General features: G+C 42.6%; 3 non-coding genes across 3 annotated transcripts; all 3 read left to right on the top strand.

Annotated features, from left to right (window-relative positions):
* Positions 1–358: 358 nt before the first annotated feature.
* Positions 359–465, top strand: LOC112083808. The gene has a single exon (XR_002897936.1). It is a non-coding gene; the product is annotated as a small nucleolar RNA R71 (small nucleolar RNA).
* A 4700-nt stretch (positions 466–5165) lies between these two features.
* On the top strand, positions 5166–5272 carry LOC112083576. Its single transcript, XR_002897712.1, has one exon. It is a non-coding gene; the product is annotated as a small nucleolar RNA R71 (small nucleolar RNA).
* Positions 5273–10009: 4737 nt separating this feature from the next.
* LOC112083598 lies at positions 10010–10116 on the top strand. The gene has a single exon (XR_002897734.1). It is a non-coding gene; the product is annotated as a small nucleolar RNA R71 (small nucleolar RNA).
* Positions 10117–17112: the final 6996 nt, after the last annotated feature.

The raw sequence follows: 17112 nt of genomic DNA, 5'->3' as shown, positions 1-17112 counted from the left end.
GTTGAGCTCCTCTTGGGTAAGACCTTCTTCACTTATGTTCTCAAAAATTTGAGAAGGTTCCTCATACTCTCCAACAAAATGCATTGGCTTCTGAGTGGTGAATTTCAGCTTGTCCAATTCACTCCTCAACTCCTTAACTTCTCTGGTGAGCCTTTGTTCTGAGCTTGAACCTTCAGACCTATTTGATCTGTCATAGTCTTCACCATAAGTATCATTGCTCAATGCTAAGTTCTCCACTAGCTCTAAAGCAGCATGAATCTCTTTACCCAGAAAGTTCCCATTGGAAGCAGTATCCAACTGGTTTCTAATCTTGGGAAGAGCTCCCCTATACAGTGTGCTGAGAAGAGAAGCCTCACTAAACCCATGGTGTGGGCATTGGTTTGTGTAGCTCCTGAATCTCTCATATGCTTCACCAAAACTTTCATTGCTTTGCTGAGTGAAGCTAGAGATTTGGTTCCTCAGTTTTGCAGTTCTTGAGGTGGAGAAGAACTTAGATAAGAAGGCTTGCTTGCATTGCTCCCAGGTTTGAATGGAGCCTCTTGGAAGATTCTTCTCCCATTGATGAGCTTTATCACCAAGACTGAATGGGAATAGTCTTAGCTTAAAGCTGTCTTCTGAAACTCCATTTATCTTGGTCAGATCACACACCTTATCAAACTGATCCAAGTGTTCCAAGGGATCTTCCATTGCTAACCCATGGAACTTTGAGTTCTGGACCATATTCAGCAATGATGCTTTCACTTCAAAGTTGTTGTTTTGCACAGGTGGTGCCTGAATACCAGCTCCATACTGATGAGCATTGGCCCTGTCATTCTCTCCAACATAGACTTGGGGTTGCTCATATCTTCTTTGCTGTGGTTGGAAAGGGTGGGGTTGGTGGTGCACCTGGTGTCTTTGCTGAACATTGGCCTGATGCCTCTGTTGATGAGCTTGAGCTTGTCCCTGTTGGACATAAGCTTGTTGATGGTGCACCTGTTCCTGCTGAACATTACCCAGGTGAAGCCCTTGACCAACTCCAATACCAGCTCCATGACCTTGAGCCTGTTGCTCCTGAACTGGTTGTTCTATATCTACTACGTGATCTCCTTGTTCTGCCATCTCAGTCTGATCAATTTGTCTACCACGTCTGTCTCTTCTCCTCCTTGGTACCAAAAGGTTGATGTTGTCGTTTAGAGGAAAAGGAGGACCACAGCTTCTTGATCTAGACCTGGTGTTCATACACCTGAAATCACAAACAGAACTTGAAAGGAATCAGTAAAACAAGAAAGTAAGCACTTGATCTCAAGAACAGATCAGAGCTTAATGCTAATCAAACCACAATTTGGCAACGGCGCCAATTGATAGATAAGACTTTTTAGGGTCTCAGGGCTATCAATCCCCTTGTCAAAGTAGCACAAAGAGGTTAATCAATCCAAGAATGTGGTGATAGACACTAAGCTATATGATCAAGTTCTTAATTCAAGCAAACAAGATTGGGTTTTGGTTAACTAATGACAACTAACAAACTTAAACAGGTTTAAAGACTAATGACAATGACTAATCAAGAACTAAGCAATGACAAAGGATGTGAATATGATATGATGGAGGCATGAGATTCTAGACATGATAGTTGGTTAGGGTGCTTTGGTGTTAAACTAGAAATGCTGATGACAATGATGAGACATGATTCAAGTGATTAAGAACTCTAATCTAGGTTAATCCTCTCATGAACGTATTAACCCCTATACTAATCCATTTTCAAACCAAATTCCCATTTGTGAAATATGAATCAATATGCATTAATAAACAGTTCTCAATGATCATTCAAGCATTTAACAAATCATTCCCATGATGAAAAAATTACTTAAACCTCTAACACAACTCTTTCAGGAATTTCATCAAACACTTTTGGTGCATGAAATTCCCAGAATCTAGATCTCAAGTGATTATCAAGGATCTAGCATAGAGAACAGTTGTTTAGAGAAATGAATCAATGAATCTAGCCCTACGCACTCCTAATCTAACACTTTAGCACCCTAACCTACACATCTAGAACCTCATTAAGGTGACTACTCACTAATCATACTAATCTTTCTTAAACCTTTGCAAGTTGAGAAGATTAGCATGATTAATGATGAGAAATGGAGATGGAGATGATAGATTCAAAAGAAAACAGCTTTAAACTCCCAGATCTCTTTTAAATTCTCTTTATTAAACACTCAAATATAGATATTTCTCTTCTTAATGGAGTCTTTTCACAAAAGAGGCAAGAGACAAAGGGAATAAAACTTAGTTCTCTCCCAAAAAACCCTAAAAAGTATTTATACTTCCTTAAAAACGAACCGGGTCAGCCCGGAACAAACCGGGTCCTGACCCGGTTTTAATGGATAAAGTGGGAATTACTGCGGGTCGGTCCAGTATGTCCCAGGTCGCACACCTAAGTCGCAGTAGATGAAGACTTGTCTTGTGAAGCATGAATCGCCTTGTCTTAGCCGCACGCCTAAGTAGGAGTGTTTTGCGAGTGTTGCTGCGGCTTGGTCTCCTTCCCCTCCAACTCGCAGGGCTAAGGCGGTTTCTGGGGAATGTACAAACTGTGCGGGTTGGTCTCTATTGCACCTAGGTCGCAGGCTCAAGTCGGAGTGATTTGCGAGTGATCGTGCGGCATAGTTCCAGGCGCGGCTAACTCGCATGCCTAAGTCTCACGATTGTGGACTTAGCATTTCTCTTGCTCTTGAGCTTCAGACCTCTTCCAGTGATAGTTTACCCGCACATATCAACTCGCAGCATCAGCATTCAGGCGTTCATTTTCAGGCCTGCGGGTTAACCAAGTCGCAAGACCATCTCGCAGCATCCAGAGCAGCTTAGACCACTTCGCATTTCGGAGAGTGTAACTCCTATGAGACTTGTCCGAATTGAATGATTTCAGTTGCAGAAGACAGAGGACTCATTTATCTCCAACTTCGGTGAAGGAAGCTTCGGTGCTTGGGAAGTGTAAGGCTTCCTGGAGGGCACATCTTTGCAGTGCATGTACACGACCAGAGAGAGGCGGCTAGACATGTGTCCATTCCGGAGACCGTATCTTTCTGCTCATAGATCCGAATTGAATGCTCTTGGACGTTCTGGAAAGAAGACTCAAATGTCTCTGGTTCTCATGAAGGACCCGGAAACTAAATCGGCCTGGAAGTGCACCGTCCTTCGCATCCTTTAGGACTGATCTGCTCGGTCCGGAATACCTGCGAGACTGGGGTTCCTTCCGACAAGCTTATCTCTCTGCTCACGCGTCCGAATTCCACGATTCTACTTGCTAAGAGACCGTGATGCAATTCTCTCCAACTTCTATGAAGCACCCGCCGTCTGAATCGGACCGGAAGGCTCCCCGGACAGGAGATTTCTGAGACACGTTCACACCCGGAGATTTTGGCCGATACACTTCATTCGCGGTACATGAAAATGGCCGGTAAAGCTTCCCGCGGTACATGGAAATGGCCGGTAAAACCTTCCTGGCCAGCGAGAATGGCCGATAACCTCCCAGGACCCAATTTTTCCACTTTTTCAAGCTTTGCTCACCATTCCACCTCCTGGATTCATCTTTTCAGCTCCATATTCACCTGATAGACACTCAAAACATGCAATAGACTCATTGGGACCTAATGCATCTCCTAAGTTCTAAAAAAAACCCTAAGGACCTAAAATGCATGAAATAAAACATGATTTGGAATGATTTATGCAACCTAAATGATGCAAATTATGAACATATCAACTGTGTAAGGCATTAAGCTCATAGAAGCTCCTAGATCACACAAGGAACTTGAGAACTTCAAGTGACCTATTGCACACGGTAAAGTAAGGCTGCCCGGATCGGATAGCTTTCTTGGTATGACCTCCTTTGAATGATGGCTCTGCATTCGTGACTCAATATCACCATACCCTGGAGCTCCTTTGTCTTGTTGAGAATGGCATCCTTTAGAAACTTTCCAAGCTGTGGTATAGCTAAGAAAGCGTTTATGATAGGCAAGGTCATTTGCGTATTCTCTAAGTGTTTCTCGAAGACCACCTTGGCTCTATCTAGGATTTGTTTCTTGAAACGCCCTGGGAATGGTATCTTGGGCTGATAAGGTGGTGGTGGAACATAGGGCTTTTCAAGCTCAGGTGTCTTCTCCACCTTTTTACCTTTGTCTTTGATCGGTTCTTTCTCCAAGACCTCTTCTTCTTGCGCGTCATTTGAGGCTGCCTCCCCACCAATTTGCTCATTGTCCTCAATGAGCTTTGTCTTAGGTGCTGGAGCTTGTAATTCTTTTCCACTCCTCAATGTGATGGCGTTCATGTACTCCTTGGGGTTAGGTTCTGGCTTACCTGGTAAAGCCGGACCTCTTGATGATGTTGAAGCTTGATTTTGCTTAAGCTCCCGGATATCCTGTTGCATGGTTGCGTGCTGGTTCTCAACTCGCTGCTGACCTTGTAACAGCTGCTGTAGAAGCCCACAGACGTCAGGCCCCATCTGGTTCTGAGCCGTTCCCTGGTTTGGTTGCTGATTACCCATCGGCTGCGAATTGAACCCTGGTGGGAACTTATGCTGCTGCGGTTGGCTGCTGAAGTTGTTGCTCTGAGCCGGTTGATTCTGCTGACTGTAGCTCTGTTGTTGTCCACCGAACTGTTGCTTGGGCTGAAAGCTATTCTGAAATGGAGCTTTAGGAGCATAACTTTGTTGGTTTTGTTGAGCAGGGTAGACTTGGTCTTGGGGATTAGCCACATTTGGGTTTAGGTATGAGAGGTTTGGATTGTTCCCAAAGTTGTTAAACCGCTGATACCTTTGTTGGTTCCCAATGTAGTTTATCTCTTCTTGAGTTAGACCATCTTCATTGACATTATCAAAGCTCGGCCCTTGCTCATCGAACTCGCCAACAAAATGTATTGGCTTTTGTGTAGCCATGAGAACCTTGTCAAGCTTGCTCTGTAGCTCTCTTATATATTTCTCCACTCGCTGTTATTTACTAGATCCCTCTGAACGGTTTGCCCTATCAATGTCTTCTCCATACGTGTCATTGGACATTGCAAGGTTCTCCACTAGTTCCATTGCCGCGTTGATCTCTTTCCCAAGAAAATTGCCGTTGGAGGCTGTATCAAGTTGATTCCGGATCTTGGGGAGGGCACCTCGGTATAAAGTACTCAGGAGGGAGGCCTCCGAGAAGCCGTGGTGTGGGCATTGGTTGGTATAGCTTCTAAACCGTTCCCAAGCTTCACTAAAGCTCTCGTTTGTGTGTTGATTGAAGCTGGAGATCTGATTTCTCAGCTTGGCCGTGCGTGAAGTGGAGAAGAACTTGGATAAGAACGCCAGCTAGCATTGCTCCCACGTTTGTATAGAACCCCTCGGGAGGTTATTTTCCCACTGGTGAGCTTTATCAATGAGGCTAAATGGGAACAGGCGTAGCTTGAAACTATCTTCTGATACCCCGTTTATCTTTGTCAGGTCGCAAACTCGATCAAATTGATCTAGATGCTCTAGAGGATCCTTTCCGGGTAGACCGTGAAACTTGGTGTTCTGCACCATATTGAGCAGGGAGGCTTTACCTTCGAAGTTGTTGTTTTGCACATGTGGTGCCTAAACCCCGGCTCTATATTGGTGCGCGTTTGCTCGGTCATTTTCTCCAACAAAGATTGGAGGAGGTTGTCTCTGAGCAGGTGGTGGAGGCGGAGGAACATGATGGGCTTGCTGCTCATTTCTGTTAGCTTGATGTTGATTCTGTTGAGCAAGCCGTTCATTTCTTTGAGCCTGTTGTTGGTTAATGTAGGCCTGTTGCTCATTCCTCTCGGCCTGTGCTTGATTAGCCTGAGCCTGGTGCTCGGCATCTTGAGCCTGATGCTCGATCCTATGCTGTTCTGCCATTCCAAGCCGTTCAAAGTGCTTTTCTCTCTCGCGTGCTCGCCTTTCGATTTGGTTGATGTTGTTATCGTAAGGGAGAGGCGGTTCTGTGCTGCGAGTCCTGGTTTTCATGCACCTGAAAGCAATGCCAGAACTTGTAAAAGAGTTAGTAAAACAAAAGAAAGTAAAGTCTTGATCTCAAGAACAAATAAGAGACTAATGCTCCCACAAGTCGGCAACGGCGCCAATTGATAACTAAGAGTTTTCAGACTCTTTGTAGAGGTTATCAATCCCCTGTCTTTTAGTACAAGGGGTTATCAAACCAAACTTCCGTATGAGGCACTAGTCTATGTAACTTGTAATCTTAAGTCAAGATGATCAAGCAAGAGTTTTTGGTATATAATCTACTTAACAAGCAAATAAGCATGAAAATGAAGCAAGTAATGGTATTTAAACTAGATGAAGATGCAAATGAGAACTAGTAAATGAGCAAATATTCGGATGATGATAATAGATGATAAAGGCACAAGCTTTAGACAGGATAAAGAACTTCGGGTGTCTCCAAGCTAAAATAGCGAGTTAATGAATCCATATTAACAAACATCGTCATTTAACATGAACTCAAAATATGATAATCCTCTCATGAAGGTATTAAACATCTTAAGTGATCCTTTTTCATATCAAAATCCCTTTTGAGAAGCATGAATTAGTCAGCTTTAAAATCCAGTTCAATAATTCGTTTAAGAGAACAAACTATCACTCTCGCGATGAAAGACTCTTAAACCCTTAGCCGATTGGTTCAGACATTTCCTCAAACACTTTTGATGCAAAGAAAGTCTCAGATCTGAACCGCAAGTGATGTGCTTGGATCCAGCTTAGAGTGCAAGATCGGCTAAGGAATGAAACATGCAAGCTAGACCCCTAAACTCAGTAATCTAACTTGGAAACACCCTAATCTACCTATCTAACACCTCTTAAATGGACTACTCACTGATCATAACAAGCTCACTAAGTCCTTTGCAAGACGTGTAGCTGGTCATGATTAGAAGTTTTATGCTGGTGAATAAAAGAAATAAACAAGAACAAGATTTCTTACGTGAAAACGAGATATCGGATTAGATTAATCAAGTTTCACAAAAGAGGCAAGTTCTTAAAGCTAAAACAGGCAGGAAATAAGAAAAGATAAAAGATGATTAGGTTTCTGGTCCTAAAATCTATTTATAGTGAAGGGTAAGTGTCGCGGGTCAGCCCGGAACAAACCGGGTACTGAACGCTCTTCTTGGGTCGTCGGGTGAGCACCACGGTGTGTGAGAGAGTGAAGCCGAGGCCTTGATGCCAAGGGGTGCACGTGAGCAAAGATCAAGGTGAAGATCCTATGAAGAACACGTCAAGAACATGCATAAACCCTAGTCTTCAATCCATCTTCACGTGCAGCCTCCGAGTCAACTTGTTCTTGAATCTGGGTTCGTGACAAGAGACCTCGGCATACAATGCCGAGGGGCTTGGTAGTCGAGGGGTTCAGGAAGATGGAGTCCGGCTTGCAATGCCGAGGTCTTTAAGTCGAGGTTCATGTTCAACACTTAGTAATTTTCAGCTTCACTTCTCTTGCATGCATGCCTCGATCTTGATATACCGAGGAGTTAGTATGAGGTCTAGTCCAAAGAGCTTCCAAGGGATGAGCCTTGGCCTAAGCAATGTCGAGGTAATGATGCCGAGGTCCGTAGAAACACTTAGCGCATATCGCAACTCTTTTGGGTTCGTATCCACCAACTCGTCTTCCGGAAGCAATAACTTTCAGCACACGACTCCAAATGCTTTGAAACAAGTTTCATAATCAAGATAACTCATTCATCTCAAACTTTGGTGAAGGAACCATCAGAGCTTGGGAAGTGGAAGGCTCCCCGGATTGCTCATCTTTTCACTGCATTGGAATGAACGGAAAAATCAGCTTTTAGACCGATGTCTATTCCGGAGACGATATCTTCCAAAAATCCGCTCCAAATTGAGCGATCTCAAGTGTTCCGGAAAGAGAATTCAGAGGCCTCAAATATTGATAAAGGCCCTGTAAGTTGATTCTAGCTGGAAGGGCATCGTCGTAATCTTCGAAATTCATCGGATCAGCTCTTGAGTGCATGCGAGACGGGCGTGTCTTCCGGTGGCGATATCTCTCTACTCACTGGTCAGAATTACGTGATTCCGAATGTTCTGGGATCTTGGCTTGATTATCTCTTACTTTGATGAAGACTCCGTCAACTGATTCGGACTGGAAGATTCCCCGGATTTGAGATCTTTGAGGCGCGCAGGTGAAAATGGACTTTAGCCGATAAATGCTTCCCGCGGTAAGGAATATGTCCGAGAAACATGTACCGCAGTAAGCTTTTTAGCCGATAAAAACTTCTCGCCTCGGCATAAAATTTCACCGATAATGACTTTTAGTCGGTAAAGGACACCCGATAGCGATTTTGGCCGATGTTCTGATCCAGTCGGTACGAGTTTTCGCCGAGAAATTCCTCCAAGCGGTTTTCACAATTTTTGACCCTCTTCTTCACCGTTTCCACTTCTTATCCTCCTCTTGAGCTCCAAACATTCTCCAAAGCACCTGATAAAGACTTCAAAGCATGGAAAACTCTTTGGGACCTGATGCAAATCCTAAAGCTTACTTTGAAGCCTAAAGACCCAAAATGAATGAGAAAAACCACACGATTTGGACTCTAAAGTGCAGTTTAAATGATGCAAAATATAGACATATCAGCAACAAGCTTACTGAAGCTCCCAAATCACACAAACAACTAGCAAACTTCAAAGGACCTAGTGCGCAAGGTAAGGTAAAGCTCCCTCGATCTGATAGCTTTCTTGGGACTGTTCTCCTCTGAATAATAGCTCTGCACTTATGACTAAGAATGACCATTCCTTGTAACTCCTTGGTCTTGTTCAGAATCGTATCTTTTAAGAACTTCCCAAGCTTTGGGATCATAAGAAATGCTTCTATGATGGGCATAGTCATCTGAGTGTTCTCCAAGTGCTTTTCAAATACTGCTCTTGCCTTATCTAGGATCTGTTTCTTGAATATTACTGGAAAAGGAAGCTTAGGATGATAAGGTGGTTGTGGAACATAAGGTTTTTCAGGCACCTTTTCTTGCTCCACCTCTTTGTTCTCATTACCCTTAGCAACTTGATCATCTTTCTCACTCTCTTGGGCCGCCTCCCCACCAACTTTCTCATTTTCCTCAATGAGCACTTGGCTAGACTCTCTTTCTGGTAGCTCTTTCCCACTTCTAAGAGTTATAGCATTGCAATACTCTTTGGGATTAAGCTCGGGTTTACCAGGTAAAGTGCCTTGGTTTCTTGAAGTGGAGGCTTGATTCTGCGTTAGCTCTTTGATCTCCTGTTGCATGGCAGTATATTTTGAACCCAAGTAAGAAAAAGCACTCTCAACTCGCTGCTTACCCTGTAGAATATGTTTCAACACCCCCACATAACTCTGGACCCATCTGTTGACCCTGAACATGCGGCTGCTGAAGGATCGGCTGCTGACTGAAACCTGGCGGGTAGTTTTGCTGCTGAGTCTGAGAGATGAAGTTACCACTCTGAATCGGTTGCTGTTGATGTCCATAGCTCTTCTGCTGCTGAACAAACTCTTGTTTAGGCTGAAAACAACTTTGAAACTGAGCCTTAGGCGCAAAGCTTTGCTGGCTATGCTGAGAAGGATACACTTGATCTTGTGGATTAGCCACATTGGGGTTTCTATATGAGAGGTTCTGCTTTTAGTTGAAGTTTTTGAACCTCTGATATCGGTTTTGGTTCCCAATATAGTTGATCTCTTCCTGTGTGAGGCCATCTTCATTTACATTCTCAAAGCTTGGACCTTGTTCATCAAACTCGCCTACAAAGTGTATAGGCTTTTGTGTTGGCACTAGCACCTTGTCAAGCTTATTCTGAAGCTCTCTTATATCATTTTCCATCCTCAGTTCTTTGCTAGATCTTTCAGTTCTATATGCCCTGTCAAAATCTTCTCCATATGTGTTATTAGACATAGCAAGATTCTCCACTAGCTCCATTGTGGCATTGATCTCCTTCCCCAAAATATTTCCATTCGATGCTGTATCCAGTTGGTTTCTTATCTTGGGGAGCGCTCCTCTGTACAAAGTACTCAATAGAGATGCCTCTGAGAAACCGTGATGAGGACACTGATTAGTATAGTTTCAAAACCGTTCCCAAGCTTCTCCAAAGCTTTCATTTGTGTGCTGAGTGAAATTTGAAATATGGTTTCTGAGCTTTGCGGTCCTTGATGTTGAGAATAACTTGGAGAGAAAGGCGAGCTTGCACTGCTCCCAAGTTTGTATTGTTCCTCTAGGCAGGTTTTTTCCCATTGATGCGCCTTGTCGCCTAAGCTGAAGGGGAATAATCTGAGTTTGAAGCTATCCTCAGATACACCATTTATCTTGGTGAGGTCGCTTACTCTGTTAAACTGATCTAAGTGCTCCAAGGGGTCCTCCATTGACAAGCCGTGGAACTAAGAGGTCTGCACCATATTGAGAAAATAAGCTTTCACTTCGAAGTTGTTGTTTTGAACCGGTGGTGCTTGAATCCCTGCTCGGTACTGGTGTGCATTTACTCTATCATTCTCACCAACAAAGACTTGAGGAGCCTCTTGTCGCCTTGGTGCTTGTGGCTGAGGCTGAGGAATGATTTGAGCCTGTTGCTCATTGCGGTTAGCTTGTTGTTGATTCTGCTGAGCTTGTCTTTCATTCCGCTGAGCCATGTTCTGATTTAGAAAGGCTTGTTGCTCGTTCCTCTCAGCCTGTGCCTGGTTTAAGTGAGCCTGATGCTCGGCTTCTTGAGCCTGTTGCTCAACCCTTGCTTGTTCATCCATACCCAACCGTTCCAAATGTGCAGCCCTCTCTCTAGCTTTTCTTTCAAGCAGGTTAATGTTATTGTTGTAAGGTAGAGGAGGCTCTGAACTTCTGGAGCGTGTTCTCATGCACCTGATCACTCAAAGACAAAGCTTGAGAACTTAAGACAAAAAAAGAAAAACTTGATCTCAAGAACAAGCAAAAACTAATGCTAAATCCCCACAAGTGGGCAACGGCGCCAATTGATAATTAAGGTTTTTAGGCCTTAAGAAGGGTTACCAATCCCTTGTAGTTGTAGTACAAAGTTAGCAAACCATGCTTATGGGTTCTAGACACTAGAATATGAGCAATGTATCTTATGTCAAGCAAGTCAAGTGATATTTTGGTTTTAAACTAATGGCAAGATAAGCACATGAACTAAAAGCAGAATTTCAACAAGATATGGATGCAAGTAAGATAAGCGGTTATGAGATGATATGATGATGCAAAGGCCTTAGACATGATATTGGATCAGGGTGCTTCAACACTAAACTAGCAAGCTAATGAACAAATAATCAAGCAAATCCATTTAACATAAACTCATTAAGCAAGATAATCCTCTCATGAAGCCATTAAACTTCTATGTTAATCCTCTTTCATACTGAATTCCCATTTGAGAAGCATGAATCAGCAAGCATTAATAATCAGTTTAATAAGTCATTCAAGAGAACAAACTATCATTATCATGATGTAAGACTCTTAAACCTCTAACAAACTTGGTTCAGGTATTTCAACTAACACTTTGGTGCATGAAAGTACCTTAGATCCAGACCACAAGTGATGTGCAAGGATCTAGCTTAGACATCGGTTTGTTAGAGAATGGATGATTCACGATCTAGCCCCTAAACTCGCTAATCTAATATTTCAGCACCCTAATCTACCTACATAAGACCTTATAATGAAACCACTCACTAATCATGGATAGAACACTTGATCTTTTGCAAGAAGTGATGCTAAACATGATGAGAAGTTTCATCTGATGAAAAGAAAATGAAAAGAAGAAGACTTTAATGATGCAAAACGAGATATGTGATTAAAGCAGCAAGTTTTACAAAAAAGAGGCAAGTTCTCTAAGAGAATAAAAGATAAGATAAAGGATAAGTAGGGTTATAGTCCCTTAAACTATTTATAGTGCAGCTAAGTGATGCGTGTCAGCCTGGAACAAATTGGGTACTGAACCGATCTTCTTAGGCAGATGGGTGAGCTCCTTGGTATGTGATGAGGTCATCGAACCAGAATCAGACCAAACGCTTGTTCCCGAGCTCAAAGAAGCACTAATGACTCGTTCCAAGGCAAGGAGGCTGAGGGAAGGTTTCAACTTGGCCGTAAAAGCCTTACTAAGCACCATGGAGCTTGGAGATGCATTCACAACTGGTTCACAAGAGCTCAACACGCGAGACAACACCAAAGCACCCAAACTAGACATAATGGAGGGCTTCGCACGTTTGAGCCTCAAAGAAGACCAGTCTCAAAGAGACTGCCTCAGAGCTTTTAGAAACTACCATTTCAAGACATGAAGCCGATAGCGAGCAAATGGGACAAGAAGAAGGACATGAAGCAGGACACGAGAAGATACTTGAAGAACTCACAGGACACGACGTTAGCAGGACTCTAAACGAAGAAAACATCAAGACTAACGAGCTACATGGACCGGAAGGCGACTTAACCAACTACACAGCAAGCAAGTCCACAACCGGCCTTAATCAAGTATATTCCATTTATACAATCTGTGCAGGCAACATGGAAGTATCCTAGTGGTGTCTAACACGCTAAAGAGCATCAGAGGTCCATGGAACAAGTCCAGAAAAGGTTTCACGTAGTTAGTTTCTTTTCTTTTTATTTTTAAGTAAACTTTCCATTTTTGTGTCCAAATGAGATGCTTTGCCATTTTTGCTTTATTTCTTTTACAAGTCCTGTTGTTTTGAGTCTTTAGTTTCGTTTTTCTTGTTAAGTGTCGAACCCTAGAAGGTTCAAAGCTGACGGACTATTTATAAAGTCCCACGCGCAGCTGTTGTACTCACCTTTTTACCTTATCAATAAAATAACGCCGTTTTCCTCTTAGCTTGGGCCTGAGAGACTTTGCTTGTGTTTTTGCGTGTGTGATTAACCGAGGGGCAGGTTTGCAGTATCAGAGATCCTCACATCATCTCTGTGGTGCCTTCGATCCACTCCACAACCATTCACTGATCCCTGAAGAGAGAGCGTTAAAGCCAGCTTGACAGATCCCATCTCGATTCAAGCCTTGTGAAAGCAAGTCTTGTCTTACCATCTCCATCCACTGATCCACATGAGAGAGCGTGATAGCCAGCGTGTAGATCCCACCAAGCCATTGATTTTGCAATATTATAAGCCCCACCCGAGTCTTATATCAGTATGTGAAAGTCCAATAAAGAACTCACCAAGAACACACATGAACCCTAGTCTTTGATCTATGTTCACAAGCAATCTCTGAAGCTCATCGGATCGGCTTAAAATATGATGAAGACCCCGACAACTGAATCTGACTGGAAATGCATCGTTCCACGCAATCTCGGATCGGCTTAAAATGGAAGCGAGACAGGTGTGTCTCCTGATGGTCGTAACTCTCTGCTCACTGGTCCGAATTCGGTAATTCCAACTGTTCTGGAACCTTGACTCAATCCTCTTCAATTTTGATGAAGACCCCGACAACTGGATCGGACTGGAAGCTTCCCCAGACAGTCAATCTTTGGCGAGTGTTATGTACCGCGGTAAGGAAAAAAGTCGAGAATCACATCCCACAGTAAGCTTATTAGCCGATAAATCTCACCTGTCTCGGCATAAAACTTCACCCGATAAGCCTTCACTCAATACACGGTTTGGCCGAGAAGAATCTACCCAATAGCATTTTAGCCGATAAAACTTCTCCCGCTTTTGGCCGAGAAAAACTTGCCGGGCAGGACTTTTAGCCGAGAAACCGATCCATCCGGTACAAGATTCTGCCGATAAACTCCTTTAGGCTATTTTCACCATTTCTGACCCATTTTTCCACCGTTTCACTTCTGATCACATCTCTTCTGCTCCAAACAGCCTCAAAAGTACCTGATCATGACTCCAAACGATGCCAAGACTCATTGGGACCTGATGCGACCCCTAAGGTCTAAAACAGTTCTTAAGGACCTAAAATGCATGAGATAAGACATGATTTGGACCAAAAAATGCAAGCTAAATGATGCAAATTATGAACATATCAGTTGGTAATTCTATGATTCAGTGCAAACAAGATTACTCATAAAACTTTTGCCATAATCATCATAAAGTGAATCAAGCATCAGCTTTTACAAGCAGCTTTAGTTCCAACCTTTTGACATTCATTAAAGTGCAATGTGGATCATGCTCATGCAAATCATGTGATTTCATTTGGCTAAGAGATTAGGTTATGAGACAAAGATGATCTCATTCAATGCTTGTGGGTTCAATGCAGCTCAAGGGATCACTCAAGAAGGAATAAACTTTAACAGAAGGCTAAGAGTAAAAGGCAATTGATGCATACAAGAGTAGAATCCCATCTACCCAATGCCCCAAGTTTGTCTTTCACCTTAACTCTAACCCATCAAGAACACACTAAGATACCCTTCCTTCAAGGCATTCATTGCCTTCTCAACCCACTTTTCACTTTACTCTCAATCTTTTCCTCACCAAGGGATTCATCTTTTCATTCTCAAACTCAGGCTTTGGGGTCTAAACCTTTCACTTAGCTCCTTCTCACATAACATTGTCTAAAATTGTAAAATGTGAGTATATCACCTTTCTTGGTGAAATGTATTCTCTCGGGAAAACTGCATTTTCTCGGCTAAACAAGATTCTCTCTCGATAAAACGGAACATCTTCTCAGCCAACTGCACCCTTTCAGGGTATGAACTGCTCTTTCTCGGCTAAAACGAGTTCTTCTTGACTAGAACCATTCCTCGGAAAATATCTCGTAACTTTCCTAACCGTTTTACATTCTGTTTTGACCAAAATCCTTAATTTGGTATTTTCTTGCTGTTCAAACAATTCCTTCTTCCAAACTTGGATTTTGAATTTTCCGACCCAATGGCCCATGCTCTTCTTACAATTGGGTTGTTATATTCTCCCCCACTTATAGGAATTTGTCCTTGAATTCCTGACGTGTGATCGTGCCTGATCCTCCTTGATGTTAGAGTCTTTCCATAAGGTTTAGCGGTCCTCCGACCCCTCACCACTGTCTTGATATCACCATGTCTTCTCAGAACTTGGTCATCTCCTTGACCCTTCACAAAGTTTGGTTATAATATTGTTCCATTGCCACGGTTTCGGGTCTCAGTAATTTCTCATTTATCTCACAAGCTTGGCGATCTCCCTGATCCATTGCTTTCTTGTCATCACACCTTTCACTTTGATACATCCTTATCCATCTCCAGATATATTTCTGCACCCTTGCATGCTTCCCAATCCTGGTATACCCACCGATCTCATGACCAAATCTTCCTTTGCTTCATCATGTCACCCCACACTCCAATTCTCCTTTGAAGTGCTATTTACTATTTCTTCTTAGTAGTAAATTTCCTTCCAACATTATGTCGTTGGCCGTCACTACTTTTGTCCTTTGATCCGTTAAAGAACTGCATTGCGTTGCTTCTAATATGCTTTCTGCAAGAGCCTAGGCTTTATTTAATATCTTACCTTCATACCTCTCAAGTATATCTAACTTGATCTGGCCAATTTCCATCTTGAACTTTTCTTCATCTGAGGCCCCTTTTCCTCGGTAAAGACTACTCCTTAGTCTTGTCTTTTTGCCATTTATATCACCAGTCCGTTTTTCACATGGACTCTTTCTCATAGTTGTCATGGTCCAATTTGACTTGACATTCACCTTCTGTTCACCTTCTTACTCCCTTGGTGAAGTATCAAACCATCTTTTTCCCAATGATGTTCTATACGTGTCATCTCTCAACTTCATCATTTCCAGTAGGCGCTTCAACTTCTTTCTCACTTCCTTTGTCTTTGTTTTGGTTGATTCCCTTGACTTATTTTCATTTGAGGGTCTTCCCCCTTGGCAAAGAACAATCACAACCTCACCCCTCACAACCTCACCCTTCGGGTAAAAACACGTTTTATGCTTTTATATCAACATGCATAGCTATCCTAAGCTCAAGCATAAGATCTAAAATAAGCATCTACAACACTATGAATTAATATGCGTACAACCTCAATCACATTCATAAAATTCGTCTCGACATACAACACACAAACACGCGAAATCAAGCGCTAATCTCTATTGCTATTCAACCATTTTGATCCATGAGAATGAACACTCCTTGTTCAGTCCCGATCATCCTTACACAAAACGGTTAGTATACACGTATACTACCAGAATTCGCCCTTTACTTGATGATAGCATTAGCTAGACCATCGCTTGCTCGTAACTTCAAGACTTCATTTGGATCTAAAACACGAATCTAAATAAGGATCGAGTCCAGGACAAGAATTAATCGTAAAATATTCTACACTATGGCTTACCAATATTTGGAAGCACCACCGCACGATTGCTCTTAGCCGGAAATTGCTATTGCAAAATACTCTACACGCCCGTTCTCTCTCTTCTTTCTCTCTTTAAACTTTCTCTAGTTTCTAAAATGAGAAAAGAAGCTAAGGGTGGTGGGTATTTATAGGATTCTAAAATGAGTGGTACTAGGTAGTCTTCTCTTCAATGATTGGCTAGCGGATTTTTGTGGTGAGAAGTGTTCCCACACTTGTTTAAGACTTTGGCCTCAAGTTTCTTCTCTTGCCGCGGGAAGTATCCCACTTACAATTGTAATACTTAATATTGTCCGGTCCACATTCCCCGTGTTTGCGCCCTTCTAGAACTCGCACATTCTAGAATCTCCATTTCATTGGCCTTTCCTCTCTAATCATTCAGCCTGCGATGCTCCGCGTGTTCCCTTGGCTACAATTAGATTCCTTCGGTTAAATTTTCTTTTCTTGATTAACTGTTGCTCTCTTGGCACAAGTAAGCATAACCAAAGTTAGTTTCTCTCAGCGAAAGCCACACAGCTCTCGGCCAATCTTCCTTGTCTCAGCGAAAATGTATTGTCTCGACCAAAATGCTTTTTTTATTGGCTAAACTGGATTCTTCTCGATAAAACGAGACGTCTTCTCGCCCAACTGATAACACCGTATTTGTCCCTAATTTCACCATTGATTTCAAATGCTTTTTCAAAGGTTTTAAACAGTTTTAGGAACTTTAATTATGATTTCTCTATATTTGTAGTTTCAAGGCTCTTTTCATGAAACTTAGGGGAAAAACTGGCAAAATGGAAGAAATCCACATTTTTAGCTCAGAGTCAGACCGTCAGAAGTTCAGCCTCAAATGAAGTCTTTCTCACCGTCTGATCTAGAGGA

This window comes from Eutrema salsugineum, unplaced genomic scaffold (assembly GCF_000478725.1).
Source record: "Eutrema salsugineum unplaced genomic scaffold, Eutsalg1_0 scaffold_6, whole genome shotgun sequence".
Taxonomy (NCBI): domain Eukaryota; kingdom Viridiplantae; phylum Streptophyta; class Magnoliopsida; order Brassicales; family Brassicaceae; genus Eutrema; species Eutrema salsugineum.
This window is presented reverse-complemented; position numbering and strand designations above follow the sequence as displayed.